At 40.6% G+C, this 19,424-nt stretch overlaps 1 pseudogene; it reads left to right on the forward strand.

The window, feature by feature from the left end:
• Positions 1-405: 405 nt before the first annotated feature.
• On the forward strand, positions 406-888 carry LOC128773685 (60S ribosomal protein L21-like; annotated as a pseudogene).
• The last annotated feature ends 18,536 nt before the right edge of the window (positions 889-19,424 follow it).

A 19,424-nucleotide genomic window follows, 5' to 3' on the forward strand; every position in this document is an offset into this window, starting at 1 on the left:
TGGTGTCAACTGCCCCCAGAAAAGAAAGGGAAGGCGCTTCTTATATATGCAGAAAAAAATCAAGATCCTATAGGTTGTTCTCAACACTACACCCCTGAAAATTTGCCCTTACTTCTACTAATCCTTCCCATTATAATTTTAGCCCTTCTGTTCACACCTGGGTCTCTCAATTGTACTCTTATGCCTCTTCTTTCTGGACAAAGTATCAGAAATTTCTTTATTCCAGAGCCAATGTTTGTAGTGTGTGCGACTCTCTTTTCTCCCATTTTACCTCCACCTCAAGTTTTACTCCACATTTTTCTTAGGCTCCACATCTACTCCACATTTTCACTAGACCTCAGTCTTTTTAATTAAAATTAATATAATAGTGGGCATCTGAAAACCACCAACTTCTAGTAATTTGCAAAAATGTCCAACGTGAAGGGAAAGAGGGGAGGTACCCACTAAGTGTTCTCTAGTCTTGTTAGAAAGTGTGGAGTTGTTCCTTTGGCCACATACATGTGAATCTACCAGAAATGCAATATTGTAGACATCAAGGGAGTGGGCGCTATTCAAAAAGGAATGCCTCATGAATGTTCCCATGGCAAAACTGGAAGAGTCTACATTACTCCACAAGCTCTTGGCATTATTGTAAACACACAGGTTAAGGGCAAGATTCTTGCCAAGAGAATTAACGTACATATCAAGCATATTAAGCACTCAAAGAGCCAAGATAGCTTCCTGAAGCATGTGCAGGGAAATTATCAAAAAAAGAGGGAAGCCAAAGAGAAGGGTACTTGGATTCAAGCAAAGCACCAGCCTGCTCTGCCCAGAGAAGCACACTTCGTGAGAGCCAATGGAAAGGTGCCTGAGTTGCTGGAAACCATTCTCTATGAATTCATGGCATAGTAGGTGTAAAATATATATATATATATATATATCTCAAAAGAACTCTGGACTGTAAGAAAAAAAAAGTGGGTATCTACAGGATTTAGAATTGCAGAATGCCAGCATCTGAAAACACTTTTGGTGTGTCTCTTTTAATCCCCTCATGAAGAATGCTCCAATATTTTATTCTAGTAGTTTCCCAAACTCAAAGAACTGATCCTTTTAATTCACTAGAACTAGAACATCCACATCGATGCAGGCTGCTCATATGTTACAAAAATGTTGCTAGGTTAAGTTTTGCACATTTAATGAATTGGCCCAGTGTCAGGCTCCTAAGCACTCAGACTTCCCACACATGCTTGGACCACTTTGATTCAACCAATAAAGAAAAAGCAGCCTAGAGGAGCTTGCATTAGGCTAATGTCACCTCTATTTCATAAATCTCTCTCTCTCTCTCTCATATTCAACTGAAAGCTATATTGGTGCAGCAAAAAGAACCAGACTTTTGTATCCGTAGTCTGGGTGTCATCTCTGCCGCCTACTAGCTATGCGGTCTAGGGCAGCTTCCTCTCTTGTAAGATGAGGTTAGAAATATTCATCTCACCTGGTTACCATGATGGTTCAAGTAGATCGTGGCTAGAAAGTGCAGCCACAATTCAGTCACATGCTAAGCAGCCTCTAAATGGCAGTTATTATCAATATTGAATATTTTGCTTCTCTGGTTCTGTAGATCCTAATGAAGCTGCCCCACCACTCAGTGCACAGTCTATCTAAGAATGGATGTGACAGGGCCACCAAAGAACATCAAGGACTCTAGATGTTGTCTTCCAAAAGCCTAAGAAGACTTGGAACAAGGCAAAATCTGGCAGAAACATTATTACACGGGAAGGGCTCTCAGCCTCCTTCACTCTGATCCACCTCCAAAATTAGAGATGCCTCCCAGGCCAAGCAACAGAGTGGGTACAAGGCAGAAAAGGGAGAGTGAGGACATCAGTGATTTTCAGAGAGGTTGAGACCTGATGGGGCCAAATGGGCAGGAGGGAAGTCAATAGGAGCCGCATGAATTGTGGGTCAGTCACCACTTGAGTGAAAACCATCTACAGATTAAAGGGCCTTAAATATTCCCCAGTTAATGTTTCTGAAGATTCCTGGGCCCATTAAAATGTCGACATGGAGGCAATGACAGGTATACAACAGGAACTCCAGAAGACACAGAGCTGTGTATCTGAGGGGGCAGGGCCATGGATGTCCTAGGAGGTCACACTTGTAAGAGAAAAATCATTTCTCAGTGATGATGGCTTTTTCCATTCCACAGCTAGGCCGGAAAAACTGGAATTAATCCAGTTCATAACTGCAAGACTTAAAAAGAAACAAACAAAAAGACTATTTTCCTAATCCTTAGTCTTTCTGAGTCTTACCTGTGACCTTAGAAAGAGAACATAATCTCTATAGGCCTTAATTTCTGCATGTGAGAATGGAGGGTTGGAGGGAGGTGACCCCACCATCTCTGAAATAATTCTGATAGTCGTCATAATCCTTACCTTGCTTGGGTTTCTATGTGTTATCTTAAAGACTTTCTAACAGCCCCATTTCCCATTGAGGAAACTGTGGGTCAAAGAGAGTAAGGAAGCCGCCATGTTTAGACAACTGGAAAATGGCAAAATTGGGGTTTGGAGAGAAACCCATTTGACTCCAAAGCTCTTCATCTTTTCCACCCCAGTGGCCCTATGATTCTGTGGCTCTTTCATACCCAGGAAGTGGTCACAGAGGACACTTCCTGGAACATGGCTGGCACCCTTTGGGGAATCTGTCTGCTGTGCCTCACTTTCACACAATGTAAGCAGATTCATCTGAGCCACATGGTGTAATCAGGATGCCTGGGCACCTAAGAAGTCACCAGCAGTGGCACGAGAAACCTGTGACATCCCATGCTGTGGCTTCCTAGTTGCAATAGAGGCAGAATGATTTTTAGATGCCCCTGCCAGACCTCCCTTTTGCATCTAGATTATAGTTTCATAATTCATAATAGTGTCATTTGTGGAGACTTCTCATAGAAAAATGAAAATGTGATTTTTCTTCTTACAGAAATACCTTCTGAGTGAAAAGACCTGCCATTAACTAGGTGGGTGACAGAGAAATGACAAGTCCTCTAAGCTTCAGCTTCTTTGTTTATGAATGGAAAGATGCTCACATTACAGTTGACTGAAAATCCATTAAGTATAGGGTCAACGCCATGTTTGGATGGAATCGACTCCAAGATATTTTCCAAGTGTGTGGCAGTGCAGGCCACGGGGTCAGTCTAAGGAGTGAGTGAGCTTTGGCATCTCTTCCCTGAAAACACTCTTTCCTGTTACTTTCCTCAATCATGTAGAGTTAGTCATTACTTTCTTTAAGCTCCCATAGCATAGTCTTGGACTCATATCTTCAACCCATACTCCTAGCATGGTGAGCTCCGCATCCCCAGGGCTTAGCTGGGCCCAGTGCCTGGAATTTATCTGTTGATTTCTTTATTCACTTATTAATTCATTTCTCAAGTATTTACTGAGTGCCCACCACCTTGCTAGCTTCTGGGAATGCAAATAAGATAGACAAGTTCCTTCTTTTACAGTGTTCTGTCTCATAGGTGTGGTATCACAGGTAATCAATAAATGCCTGTGGAATGAATGAGTGAATATACCAATTGTACGTGGGACCTTGGGGGTTAATTGCAGCTGTGAGGGGAGGGGATCTGACCAAAACTAGGTTGTTCAAATAATGGAGCATGCCTGATATGTGTTCTTGCTCAGCATCCTTTGTGCGCACAGCCAACTTCTGCCACTAGATTATGAGTCTTGAGACATGGGATCAAGTGGTTTCCTGTCTGTGCCTCCTTGAGTCAAGCACAATGTCTACTAATGGAAGATAAATATCTATCAACCTCAGATGTGATCTTCACAGGCTCTTGTCCTCAGGGTCCAGAACCAATGGTTTCAGAAAAATTACACCCAAGGTCTGTATTGCTGCATTTCCAGGCACACCAGTTGCTTCTTATTCTTCCAGGAGTTCACTGAGTACATCAGTCACCACACCAGTGCATCAGTCCTATTTGCAATGGCCTCTTTTGTGGAGTGAGACCCATCATCTTGTCTAATTAAAGCTTTCTCCAGTTTATCCCCCCAGATGTTTGAGAATAATAACTTTTTGAAAGCACAATGTACAAGAATCATTGCTATGCTCAGCAATCTATGGTTCACAGAAGAGCAAACAAAAATTTCTGCATCTCACTATAGCTAGAATTATTTTTGGTATTGAACACTCAGGCACAAAACCCCTATTAATGAGTTCTCTGAAAAGTTAATACCAATAGCAGTAGCCTGGACACAGAAGGCCTTCTGAGGAGAGGTCCAGTTTCCAGAATCACTGGATGAGGAAGACGAGAAGGCACTGATAAGGACAATGTTCTCTGCCAAGATTCCTAAGCCAGAGAAGGAGGGAATTTTATGAAATGCTGGAGATCATCTCACCCACCATGTCCTTCACACTGCATGGAGATGGGATGGTATCATGAAAACCAAGGGGGTTGAACTTTCTTAGGAGAGCAGGTAAGCAGCACTGAGTGCTTGATACATTGGTATAAGGTCAAAGGGAGATTTGTTAGTCTTGAGAGAGGCCAACAGTTTGGGAGCAGGGAAGGGCTGGTGGGTCCCCTGAGGCACACTGCTTAATCCTGAACCTTAGTTTCCTCCTTGATGAAATAGTTATAATCTCACCTGTCCCTTGGGGCTTTTGAAAAGATCGAATAATGTTAAAACCCATGCAAATATCTTTTCCCATTCCGTTGGTTGAAGGGATACAGGAGTGCTGATGCATAGGGGCACTTGTACCCCAATGTTTATAGCAGCACGTTCAACAATAGCCAAATTATGGAAAGAGCCTAAATGTCCATCAACTGATGAATGGATAAAGAAATTGTGGTTTATTTACACAATGGAATACTACGTGGCAATGAGAAAGAATGAAATCTGGCCTTTAGTAGCAACGTGGATGGAACTGGAGAGTGTTATGCTAAGTGAAATAAGTCATACAGAGAAAGACAGATACCATATGTTTTCACTCTTATGTGGATCCTGAGAAACTTTACAGAAGACCATGGGGGAGGGGAAGAAAAAAAAAAAGGTTAGAGAGGGAGGGAGCCAAACCATAAGAGACTCTTAAAAACTGAGAATGAACTGAGGGTTGATGGGCGGTGGGAGGGCGAGGAGGGTGGTTGATGGGCATTGAGGAGGACACCTGTTGGGATGAGCACTGGGTGTTGCATGGAAACCAATTTGACAATAAATTTCATATTTAAAAACAAAAACCTTGTAAACTGCAAATCACTAGACTGATAGCATTTGAATGCATTAATCAAGTATTTCTGTGTTAGGCATAGCTGACTCCTTAAGTCGCCATGGGGACAATCAGTTCATTAGTCCCAGGGATGACCTAACACAATATGACTTAATTTAACCCTCTCTGTCTCCAGATGAGATCAGCCACTTTTTTTTTTTTTTTTACCACTTAAGAAAATGTGAAAAGTACTTTGAAATTGTTTAGAATAAAGAAGCAAACTCTGTACATGATGGCTAGATGACCATCAGTCAAGGGGTCTAGGGTAATATTCCAGTTGCACCCAGGTACACACACTCACACATGCTCATAGTGTAGTTCACTCCCTGATGGGGTGACCTCCTCAGATCCACCCATCCGCTATGCCATCCCAAGGCTGCAGGCAAAATGCAGCGTTGTTTCCAAGATGGAGCAGTAAGCCCCGTGTCAAAAATTCAGTCCAGGGAAGATGAAGAGGACTCTTGTGAAAGTCCAAACCAGGAATGCAGAAGAGGCAGCCACCAGTCACTTCAGAATCCAGATTTCTTAAAAGGAGCTCCCATTCTGCTCCAAGGGCTTAGGAAGGAGTGTAATTCACTTGCCAAATGAACCTGAGCAAGCTCTGAGCTCATGGAATTAAGTTATGGAGTATTAAGCTTCCATCTATGGTGGCAGAGGCCTACTGTCCAGCCCCAGGACACCAGGACTGCCTACTCCACTGTCAACTTCTCGTGGGCCATGTTCTGTCTCTTCTGGGATTCCTGCCCTGACTTCTACTTAAGGGTCAAGCTCTAGTTTCTATTCCCACAGATTTTATCCAAACTTTTTATGGTATGCCAGGCCAACCCATACCATCATTTTGACACCACAAATAACCTCTCCATCTGTGCTTCCCTCTCCATTCTGAGACCATTGGCAATTCCGAGGCTAGGCATTATCATCTCTGTCCTGGACTATGTTTGCTGCCTCCAAATTGTCTTCTCTGCCTCCAGGCTCACTCCCTCCAATCCATTTTCTACACAGACATCCAGAGGGATACTTCCAGAACAAAAATTTAATTATACAACTTCCATGCTTAAAAGTACCATACAAATAATGATTAACACTAAGTCCAAGCATGCTATACATAATCCTCCATGATTTGGCCTAACTCCCTAGCTCCCCCAATATATTGTGCTCTCTGTACCCAAGACTCTGCTATCTTTCACTTTCCACATTCTCAATCAAGTAGAATACTCATCTACTGATCCTTTTGGCTCAAATGAACAAATCAACAACATTTAGCAGAGCAGAGCAAACTTCTATCTTTCTGTACTCATTAGTTCTAGAAGTTTAATGCTAATGGCCATCTTAATAATTTTAATGTTTATTTATTTTTCAGAGAGAAAAAGAGAGTGAGTGTGAGTGGGGGAGGGGCAGAGAGAGAGAGGGAGACACAGAATCCAAAACAGGCTCCGGGCTCTGAGCTGACAGCACAGAGCCCAATGCAGGGCTTGAACCCATGAACTGTGAGATCATGACCTGAGCCGAAGTTGAATGCTTAACTGACTGAGCCACTAAGGTGCCCCAGACACTTTCATTATAGACGAATAAGACAATGAGACTTGGGCTCCTTAGAGATGAAGCAGAAGAGCAGAAAAGTTGGGTGCTCGTGAGGAAACACAGCAGAGATGGGGTGGGCACTTGAGAAAAACCAGCCCAGTGCTAGAGTATGGACAGTAGCCTTCACAATGTGCATGCTCCAATTCCATCACATCTGAAGCTCAGCCACATGGACAAAGCCACAGGAGATGTTAGGGGACCTAGCCAAGATCACACGAGCATATCCTGGCTCCTAGTTGCAAGGTCATACAAACAAAGTGCACTGTCTTCTCTAACATCCCCCTCTTCTATGCTTTCCAGATGCCACATGCTACTGAAAGGTCAAGTGGAAGGATTCCTTGAAGACCAGGCATGTGACCAATATCTGCTGAGTGTCAGTTTGGGCCCCTCAACATATCAGCACTTTATCTTACCTGATCTTCACGCATTTGTCTGCTAAACCCCAGTTTATCACAGTCCCTCTCACAGATGAGGAAGCTGAGGATGGACAGCTCACCCGAGTCTACCTAGCTAGTGGGTGGCGAAGCTGAGACACTGCTTCACCTGCCACCCTCTCAAGCACATACCACTTAACTTCCCCACTTGTAGGCCATGCTTCCTGCCCTGTAATAAAGTCCCCATTCCTGGGCAGCTGAGACTGCACAGCCTCCATCCTCTGCCCCCCTGCACTTTTCAAAGCATTAGTTTCAAAGTCATAAGACGGAGCATGAGGCCAATCACCCTTACCAGCTGTGAGCGAGCTTCTCCAACCCTCAGTCTCGGGAGCAGTCTTACCTATCCTGAGTGCAGTTGTAAACATTTAGTGAGATAACGCTGGAAAGAACCTGGCACACCGGGAACTCAGCAGATGAAGACGGTCAATCATGGGACTGTGAGTTTCCCAAGCACCGGAACACTCCCTAGCTCACATTGGTATTCCCAGTGATTAGCACTAAATAACAATTTGTAGAATGGACAGGACTTTCTGAAGACCAGTCAAGGCTGTGGGGCTCAGCCTCATCTTTGTAACGCCACTGGCCACAAAGCAGAGCACAGCATGGCTAGCCGTGGGGCAGTACAGAAGGATTTCCCATGTCCCTTCATGAATCCATTCTCCTACAGTAACAACTACCAGGCAGTAGGGAATATGTTATCTTCCCCTTCAGATTCACAGAAGGCAGTCAGGGTGGGCCTTGGACTCTCTCTTTGCCAGCAGCCTTCCCTTGAAATGCTTGCTCTCCACTCTGTGTTCCTTGGAAGCCAGAAGTTCTAGCTGTGCTGACCTCTCTTGTGTCTCCCCATCTTTCTGGTGGACTCAGACTGCCTCGCCTGGCCTGGGTGTCAGAGAACCATTAAGCATGGAATCTGCCCAGGGAGGGACTAGAATCCCTGTGTAGCTGCCAGCCCTGTGATGCCTGGCAAGACAAAGTCTCCCATCTGGGTCAGCAGTTTTTCCCACTTCAGTACGTGACACGTCATCAAAAGACAACAAAGTCATCATCTTGCTCATTAATTAATCACAGAACATGATACAAACACAGTTACATCAAAGCTCATTGTTTCCAGACCTTTCCCTTGTTCTTAGATAAGCTTTCCCCCTTAGAGAACAATTCTGTAAGATTCGAAGGCTAAATATTTCCCAATAACATCTCTGTTTCTTCAAAGAAAGGGAAGCCAGACTTGTGGAATGACTCTCACAATGCATATTTTGAATCTCAAATACCACATTGCACACACTATAAATTATTTCCCAAGACCCATTTTTTCTTTAACAGACTTATCTTGAAATTTAGTATGCAAAAAGATTCCATCTTTAGTACAGTCTTCGTCTCATATTGCGTTGTAGGAAGAGCAGTGAGCAATTTCAGAGATGGTACTTGACCTCTGTGAGATGCTGGTCTGTGGGAGCGTCTGTCCCATGGAAAGAAAGACATCTTCCTCATTTTCAAGGACATCATTTCCAATGAACCTCCCCAGTGCCTATTTACCATCTTTTCCAAGCTCTCCTCTGCAAAGCATCAGCGTGCAATGCAGACACAGCTGCCCAGCCAGGCTCTTATGAAGCCAAACTCCGGAGGACAGACCCTGAGCCACAGAGAAAGATGGAAACTTCTGAGCCCCACGTGAGCAAGAGAATATCTCCTCATGGGCTGGATCACAGGTCCCCAGGAAGCCCAGACTGCTGCATCTCCAGCCAGAGTCCGATAGGACACAACTTACTCGTGTATTTACCACCAGTGTGAAGAGAGGGTCTCTGAAAAGCTGACAACTTCACGTTATGCTAACACAGATATAAGCTTTTGAACCCAAATTACCTTTAATTTGGGGCCACTTAATGCCTTTCATCAACTCCCATTGTCTTAGTTTAACAAATGGAATCATAAATTATGCAATTGATAGCAATTGCACTTATTTGCAATTAGAATTCATTCGACAGTGCTCTGCCTATGAATAATTAATACCAGGATAACCTTGATGGAGCAAATGCACTTTGGTGGGGTATACTGAATATTTAGGAAGTCTCCATTTGTGATCTCCATTTTGGGTTGAAATAGTCAGTAAATCACTCCAAATACCATTCGACCCAGCAAGTCTACAGTGTTATGAGCTAGAAACAAGAACCAAGGCACAAATAATTCCAAAGGTTGTTTGTGGTTGGATGCAAAGTAAACAGAGGTATTATATTCTTGTAGGTATCCAGTGGACAAAGCTCCCTGTGTGGTTCTGGACCAGTCCTGGGGAACTGTGCTTGGGTTTGCATTTTTCCCATCTGTAAAGTGAGAGCACAGGGATCTGTGACCCTTAAGTTCCATTTTGGATTTTAAATTTTTAAAACACTCTCAGAATTTTTAAGCTGTAGTGCATGAGTTCCCAAGAAATCTATAGGTAAGACTATATTACAACATAATTTTTCTTATTCAGCCTATTGTTATATTTTACGTACTTTTGAACATTATTCTCTGGAAAAATTCATCTTCCTTCACTAATACCTAAGCAATTCATGGCACACAAAAAAATGGTTGAATCCCAGATAAAATGACACACATATATGCATGTGCACAATACACATAAAAATGAATTTTGATCAAAACAAAGAGAAAATATGAGATACAAACAATAATGCCTCAAAGGGCAATGCTGGGAAGGCTCTCTCCCAGTCTCCTATCTCTAGGGCAGAAGTCCTCCATAGCCTACCTCACAGGCTGAAAGAGCCCATTCACAAACACTACCTTTTGATCCAGTCAACTGCCTTGTAAGATGGGCATCTCACCATCCTGATTCTACAAGTGAAACTGAACCTTGGAAAGAGTGAATGACCTACCCAAAGTCATATGCTAAGAACCAAAGTCTCCTGACCCCAAATCCTTGCTGTAGCGTCTTGTCATGTCAGTCATCTGACTTGGATACAACGTGAAATAAAACTTTGTCAACAAAATCCAGAAACATGATTTATAATTGTAGAGAAATTAAACTCAGCCTAGATGTTCTATAGTGGAGGAGGTGGTGAATGTTTCCCTTCATGGGAAAACAGTCCAAAGTGACTCATTTTCCAGGCAGAAGACAGAAATTCCCAAAGCCACCCTCAGGACTCCATCTGAGACAGAAACGCATGTTCTGAGAGCCTGGGGCCACCAGAACAGAAGGTAGTGGAATAGCTGAGTCACTATCTTCTATAGATGCAAAAGAAATCCTTTGATTCTCAGCATTTCTGTGATATGTTTCCAAAATAAAGCCTCAGTCAGAACTTTTAACTTATGAGGAAATGAATTTTAAACTCATTTCTTGCTGAACTCATAGGCTATGATATAAAGAACTGGCTCCTGAAAACTGAAGGGATCTTATTATCCATAGAACATTCCAACTCAAAGCACAGAAGGAGAATTCAATTCAACAACTTAGTGGCCGCCTACTCCTGAACAGCAAGTATGTGCCAAGCACTCAGAGCAGCACCCTAGAAGGGTGGTGAATAAGATTGAAACTCACAGGGAAGGAGGGAGATAAACACCTAAAAAAAATTACTGCAAGGCAAGACAGAATTTGCCAGGAGGAACACACAAGGAAATAGATTTGCCTTGAATGACAAAATATACCAAGCCTTCATGAAGGAGGTGGATTTGGGATCTGGGAAATGTCCCTCAAATAGATTCTCTTACCTCCATCTCCATCACAGGACAGGCATGCAGAGAGAAAGAAGCATTCCAGAAAAAGGAATCATATTCATGTAAAAAAGGGAGGGAAGTGTTTCAGGCAAATGTAAAGAGAACAACTGGGCTAAATCATGAAGGATCGTGTACAGAAAAAAAAAAAAAAAAAGTGTGAATAGTACCTTGTTGTTGACAAAGAGTCAACTGACAGTTTAACCAGGAGATTCATACATGATTTTTTTTTTTTTAGAAAAATCACTCTTGGGGCTGGGCATTGAACGGGCTGAAAAATGAGAAGCTTAGCAGCCAGTTAAGAGGCTATAGAACACATGGAGCCTCTTGCTCAGCAGAAGCAGGGACACTGTTACAGAATTCTTATTCTGAGTCCAAAGCTGCCTCCTAAAAACTTTAATTAAGGTATTTCTCAGAAATCTCATTCAATTTCAGTAAAAGAGAAAGTGGATATATTGTTGAGTTATCTGATACTCCTTAGAAAGATTGTTAATGCAGAAGAGTAATGCAATAAGTAAATAAATTCACAATAATGCATACAGAATTAAGCCAATCACCAGGAAAACTCAGCCCCCAACTATTTTAACAATAATATGGCCAGTTCACATGGAAAATGGATTTTAGTCTGAGGTACACTTGACATGTCTTAATCCTCAAGTAAGCCAATCCTGGGTCACTATTTTGTAGAAATATTTCGCCTTAGAACCACTCAGCCTATGAATCAGTTCCAAGTGTACCAAAAAAAAAAAAAAAAAAAAAAAAAAAAAGAGGGGAGGTGGGAAGGCATGGAAAAGGAGAAAGAAGAGGAAGAGAAGGAAGAGGAAAGAAAGAAACCCAGAGAAACATGCATACAGAGAGAGAAAGACAGAGAAGATGGCCCAGAAGGTTAATATCAGAACAGAAGTCATGAGTAGAGTGAGGCAGATGGTGAGGATTTGCTGGGGGGGGGGGGGGGGGGAGGGTAGGGGAGAGGCTCATGGAGAGGGAAGAATAGCCATCTGAACACTTAGAAGTTGTCAATTCCTTACTGTCATCCAGCTCCCTCCCTGGTTCCTGAAGAAGGACTGACTGATAAGGTGAGGGTGTGCCCATGTTACAGGTCCTATAGGTATGGCATGAGGGAGGGGTCAGTGACAACATGAAAAGAGCTACGCTAGTTTTACTTCATTCCGTATAGTAAATTCTTCCATCCATTCTTTTTTCCATTCATGCAGTGAGCACTCTACAGATATTTATTATGTTCTGGTCATGGTAGCAATCTCTGAGAATGCAAGTAAATGAATTAATAAACAAATAAACAAATGAAATTACCCATCCTGCAGGCACAGCTTTAGTTTTGCTTGGGTTCCTTTAACATATCAATAGAAAAAAAGGAAATCTCTGAAGAATCAGATAAGTATGGATGATTTGATTGATCTCTGGCTGTGTGGCCTTAGACTAGGAACAGAATGTTTTGGAATCCATTTCCTTATCTGTAAAATAGATAAGAAAAATGTCCAGTTCACCTCATAGGGTTTTTGGGAAGACAAAACAAAATCATTATAGAATGAAATATTTTGTAATCTCTAAAGCACAAGAATAGGATGCTATTATAATGAAGGGAACAACTAGTAGTCTACTTTTGTGACCATTGAATATAATTTAAGTTGGAGTTTCATATTCACCTTGTATTCTTTGAAGAAAGTGTCAGCTGATTGAACTAATAATGTAAATAAGATGAGGGAGGGAGAGTAGGCATTTAAGCCACTTAATTGTTTCTAACCACAATGAGTGTGCTAATTATGAATCTTATTTGGCTATTCCCCAAAGCAAGGTCCTATTCTTCTTGTCCTAGGTAGTTTGCATATTTAAAAGGAAGGAAATTGAATTGCTTTAAAAAATAGACAGTAATTCCAATTTCTGTTATTTTAGGCTGCCTAGTTCACCCAAGGTCTCCTATATCTATACTCCTCAAGGATGGATCAAGGCTGACAAGTAGGACTTGGACACAAAGACAGATGACCAGCAATGCATTGATGCACTGGACTCAGCAAGTGAAACCAGTCTGAGAATAGGGGGCTCGGGCAGGGACTGTGGGGCATAAACACTGGCTGAGCAAGAATTTCACTGGGAGCATGACAAAATGGCAGCATCCCCTCTAAGGAGACAGAGAGGGAAAAAATGGAAAAAGCACAGCCCTAGGAGCCTATCACCGGACTCTCCCAATGTGAAGAATGGGGACTTGCTGTCTCCCATTGAGGCCAGCTTCTAATTAATCTGACCCTGACACCTGGATGAAACTGCAGCCAGCAGGGTAGAAATGGGGTAACCGACCAGAGGAGCTGTGGACCTTCCTGTTGTACTCTTTCTTGGACACACGTTACAAGCCAATTACATGTGAGTGCTATTTTAGAGACTGTGAAGCACTTTCCCCGCGTTATCTCATTTGATTCTGACCACAGTCTATGAGATAGGTATTATTAGCCCCATTTTACAGAAGCATCAACATAAAGCTCCAGGAAATTAAGTGGTTTGCCATAATTCACACAGCTATTAGTAGGACCACACATATTATTTTTCCCCCGAGCCTATCTCCATCAACTATGCTCTCTTCTGAATCATTCACCCCTCCTCTCTACTATCTCCTCCACCCCCTAATCCTAGATATAGAGTCAATTTTCTTCTATCTTTTTAACCTTTTTCAAAAATTACTAGATTATATATATATATACATGTGCATATATATGTATATATAATTGTGATATATCATATATACTTAAATATATTATTTCATATGGCATTCTATATTTACTTACATCCCACTTCTTGTCTACAAAGGTTGAAAATAATCCTGCAACAAAGATGTCCAATAACATTAATATGGAATGAAGAAATTAGGACTGTAGCAATCATAGGTTGCTACTGATTAAATGGCTGTATTCTGTCTTTTTATACATATATATTCACACACAACATATTGATGTATGTGTATGTACATGCAATATATACATACATATATCAATATGATGTGTGTGTGTGTGAGAGAGAGAGAGAGAATGAGAGAGAGAGAGAAAGAGAGAGAGGGAGACAGTACTTGGGATGCTGGTAAGCTCTCTGTATAATTTGAAACAGAGCTTCCTGGGAGTCAAACTGAAGATAAGCAGGGTAAATCCCCCCCACCCCATCATTTGGGGGATGGAAAAAGCAGATTAGCAAATTGGTAGAAACAAAATATTTCTCAGTAATAAGTTCTATAGGATATATCTGACATTGTGTTACATACACTGATTCTCCCCAGGATCTCTTGTCATGTAATAAGAACCTATTGATATTTTGGTAATGAAGTTCCTTTGTGTGGGTTCTAAGACAGATATGCCTTTGAAGAAATATTACCATGCATCTACATATTGACTCCTTATCTCTCTTTCCTCTCATGGAGATCCAGAATCTTTCAGTGCCTCCTTATCTCATGATTTCCTAGTATCTCTGAAAATGTGAGTAAACAAGTAGTCAAAATGGTAGTACTCTAATGGAATTAGTTTAGTCAAATTTAAATACTAGAAAAAAATCAGCAATCAAGATATTTTATTTTAAAACTCCAATATGTGGGTTTTAAAAAATATTTTACATAAATTTTTCAAGTTGGGAAATATATTTATTTATAGAAAATTAGAGATTATGTAGTCATCTCAAATTTTATTAAGTATCCACTTTTTAAAATAAATTTGGTTTTCTGAAAATACCAAAAGATCACCTTTTAACATTAGTTTAATGCAGACATAGAATGTACACACATGCAAGAGTTGTTGTTAAAAGATAGTAAATTTAGGGACGCCTGGTGGCTCAGTCAGTTAAGCATCTGACTTCGGCCCAGGTCATGATCTCACCGTTGGTGAGTTCAAGCCCCATGTTGGGCTCTGCGCTGACAGCTCAGAGCCTGGAGCCTGCTTCAGATTCTGTGTCTCCCTCTCTCTTTCTGCTCCTCCCCTGCTCGTACTCTGTCTCTCTTTCTCAAAAGAAACATTAAACATTAAAAAAAAAAAAAAGATAGTAAATTTAGGAACTAGTGGTTTAAATTCACTCCTGGTGCAAAGGATGCTTCTTGGTTGGCTTATTAAAACCAGAAGCTTCTATTAGATGTGGTAGAGATTCACATGGGAATTAACTGATATTGGAATGTTTTGGAATAATCAAAAAGTTTTTTTTTAATGAGTGTTATTAGAAAGTTAGAGACATTTTTGGGGCGCCTGGGTGGCTCAGTCGGTTAAGCGGCCGACTTGGGCTCAGGTCACGATCTCGCAGTCTGTGAGTTCGAGCCCCGCGTCACGCTCTGGGCTGACAGCTCAGAGCCTGCAGCCTGTTTCAGATTCTGTGTCTCCCTCTCTCTGACCCTCCCCTGTCCATGTTCTGTCTCTCCCTGTCTCAAAAATAAATAAAAAACGTTAAAAAATTTAAAAAAAAAAAGAGAGAGACATTTTTATTTACAAAAGTACATTAATTTTCTTACATAGGCAAAAATTGTTTTTAGAAAAATTAAGTTCATTTCCATCTTGGATATAAATCATACAAAGAGAATCTAAATTAGTATGTGTGTCTTTTTTCTTCCCTCATGCACCCATTTGAACTTTGATTATAACTAAGAGGCGATCTCTCAGTTATCAAGAATCAAGCATTTCTAGAAACTGTTTTCTTCAGTTTTGTTATGCAGGCAAACCATTTTCTGAGACAAGGGTGATACAATAGAAAAGGTGAAGAACCAAGAGTCAACTTGGGTTCTATTGGCACTCCCTTGAGAGATTTAAGACCTTAGTTTCCCATTCTTCAAAACATTAATAATAATGCATCATGGTGTTACTCTAAGGGTTAAGTGAAATAATGTGCATAAAGATCCTAACCCAAGGTGAACATTTAATAAATGCGAATTCTTTTCCCTTTCTGTTTATCTTCAGGAATAGTTTAAGGATCAAATAGTCATTGAACAAATGTTTATTGAATATTTGTTCTCTGCACATACTTTTCCAGGATTTGGGGATGTAGCAGTAAATAAAATCATATCCCTTTAGAAATACCACATAAATATGAGTTGTGTTATTAGTGGAATTTTCAGAGCAACCAGGACTATATGATTCTACCTGTCCCAGAGTAGACACGTTTGCATCTGTATGCATCTTGGCAGAGTAGTGGAGGAAAAAAACAAAAAAGCAACATAGTTGGAGATAAGAGAATCCAGCTGAAATTTTAACAACAGTTTAAGGCTATATATGGGCATGACAGCTTAACATTCTGAGAACCTCCAGGCACAGAGTGAGATTGAATTCACCAGCCAAATCTTTCCAACAGGTCTTCCCAGGGTGCTCATAGGTAGTATGCCAAAAGGTTAAGGACAGGTCAGGAACACCGAGAGATCACCCATGAGGCACACAATGCCTTCTCCACATAAAGTAGCAACATCCAGACACAAAAAGTAGGACAAGAGGGCTGAATGAAATTTATTAAAAGCACTACTGGTTTTCAGGCACCAAATGGTTGAGGAAATGCAAGGCATCTCAGAGAGATATAAGGCATCTGAAGGCTTCACAGAATGAAGTGAAGCTGCCTTCAGAAGACTTGGGTAGATCAGGAGGGAAAAATATTTCCTTAAGCCACAGAAACACAGGAACTGGTCTAGACAGCAGAGAGATCCTCCTAACAAGCCATCAATCTTGCAGCCAAACTATAAAGCAGAGTGTTTTCATATGGTTTGGAAAGCTGTTAACTCAGTTGTAATCCATAAAAAGATCTCTGCTACTGCAGCGGTTCCAGAGCATAAATCCTGCTGATAAGAAAGTCCCAAGCCACCTTCAAAACAGCTAAAGCCTGCAGTGAGTGAATTGAATCAAACTAAAGCCACTACAGAGCCCAGGTTCAGCTTGATGACGGGTCAGATTGATGTAGGCCCTGACCATGAAAGACTAGTAGAAAGAAGGGTGTGTTCCTTTCTAGGGCAAACATTGTTTGCTTCAGTCTATTTTTTATACAACATGTCTGCCAAATGACCAAAAATTATAATACATCAGGAAGCAAGAAAATGTAGCCCATGGACAACAGAGGAAATAGTCAGTCAAAGCAGAACCAGAGATAACCCACATGATGAAATATCGGATTGGATCTTGAAAGTAGGATAAAAATGCTAAGTATCTAGTGAAAAAATGTGTAAAACATCCTTCAAAAACTAAGAGATTACAGTAGATAAATAGAACGATTTTTTAAACCAATGGAAACATTAGAAATGAGAAAAACAATATTAGACATGAAGATTCAGTATAAGGTCTTAATATCAAAATGGACACAGCAGAGGAAAGGATCAGTGAACCTGTAGACCAGTAGAAAGTAACCAAAATAAGACTTTAAAACAAAATTAAAAAAGAAAAAAAGACAAGAAAAAGAACTGACTGTTTGAAATCTGTAGGAGAATACAAAATGTTCTAACACACATGTAATTGGAGTCCCAGAAGCAGAAGAAAACAGTGCAGAAGAAATATTTTACAATAAAATGGCCAAGAACTTTTCAAAATTGATAAAACAGATTCATAAAGCCAATCCCAACTAGGATAAATACAAAGAAAAGTACACAAGATATAATTATGAAAACATGTGAAGACAAAGACAAAGAGAAAAATCTCAAATGGACCCAAAGCAAAAACAACAGCGATATGAATAGAAATGTCTTCTCATTAAATACAGTGTAAACTAAAAAACAATGAAACAACAATTCTTAAGTATAAAAAAAAAGGTGTCAATCTAAGATTTTATATGCAATGAAAATACTCCTCAAAAATAAAGACAAAATAACCGATATTTTTATTCACATAAAATTAAAAATCATTAATCCTGAACAAAAAGAGGACAAATTTCCTCAGGGTATGGAAGATTAAATCAGATGAAACTTCAGACCTATAGGAAAAATGAAGGGCACAAAAAAGCATATAAAAGTATTTTTTTTTGTTAGCATCTAAAAGCTTTATTGAAATGTTTTATAGGTTATGTATAGTTTAAAATACAAGTAATAAGATACTGTGGCATAGTATATACAGAGAAAATATATAAAATACCAAAATCCCCAAAAGCAGAAGAATGAATGGAAATATATAGTTGCCTCTTTAATGTTTATTAAACAGTATAGCCTTATTTGGAGGTTAACTTAATAACGTAAAGATCCATATTACAGTATCTAAAACAACCAGTAAAATAAATCAGGAAGATGTATACCTACAAAAATGCTGATTCAAAGGGGCACATGCACCCCAATGTTTATAGTAGTGCTATCAACAATAGCCAAATTATGGAAAGAGCCCAAATGTACATTGACTGAAGAATGGATAAAGAAGATGTGGTATATATACAACGGACTACTACTCAGCAATGAAAAAGAATGAAATCTTGCCACTTGCAACAAAGTGAATGAAACTAGAATGCATTATACTAAGCGAAATAAGTCAGTCAGAGAAAGACAGGTATCATATGATTTCGCTCATATATGGAATTTGAGAAGCTCAACAGATGAACATATGGGAAGGGAAGGAAAAATAAGACAAAAACAGAGAGGGAGGCAAACCGTAAGAAACTCTTAAATACAGAGAACAACCTGAGGGTTGCTAGAGGGGGGTGGTGGTTGGGGAGGATGGGTTAAATGGGTGACAGGCATTACAGAGAGCACTTTTCAGTCTGAACACTGGGTGTCATATGCAGGAGATGAATTACTGGGTTCTACCCCTGTATGCTAACTAACTTGAATTTAAATTAAAAAAAAAAAGAAGATGTATACCTAAGAAATCACTACAGATTGTGCTTCTGGTCAAAATGAAGTAATGAAACAGTATATTCCTTGCCATTTCAGGCAATTAAAAAAAACACAAAAACTGGACAGAGGCGCCTGGACGGCTCAGTCAGTTAAGGGTCCAACTCTTGATTTCGGCTCAAGTCATGATCTCACTATTGGTGAGATCAAGTCCCACATGGGGCTCAGTGCTGATAGCAGGGAATCTGCTTGGGATTCTCTGTCTCCCTCTCTCTCTACCCCTGCCCTGCTCGCATGTGCATGTGCATCTCTCTCTCTGTCAAAAATAACATGAAAAAATAAAAACTTTAAAAAACTGGACAATATATGAAGCAATAGTCTTCAGACAATGGATATTGTACAATACAGGAGACTGATCCTTGCAACAAACAAATTGAGCCCTACAATTGCTCTACAAAAACTCTGGAGAAAATTTCCAGGCTGCTGTACAGATGGGTGATCTCTGGGAGAAATGCAAAGCACTCCAGGGCTTCACAGAATACAGCAAAGCTGCCCTCAGGAGGCTTGAGCAAGACAAGAAGAAAGGCAGAGTCTGGAGTCTGGAGAGTAGCTGGAGTTCACAAGGCAGACCTCCAAAGAGGTCCTAACAATGATGGAGACAACGAGCAAGTATATTGGCTTAAGTATAGACTGACAGATCAGTAGAACAGAACAGC

The sequence above is a fragment of the Panthera pardus genome, unplaced genomic scaffold, assembly GCF_024362965.1.
Source record: "Panthera pardus isolate Hobbes unplaced genomic scaffold, ASM2436296v1 HiC_scaffold_26, whole genome shotgun sequence".
NCBI lineage: Eukaryota > Metazoa > Chordata > Mammalia > Carnivora > Felidae > Panthera > Panthera pardus.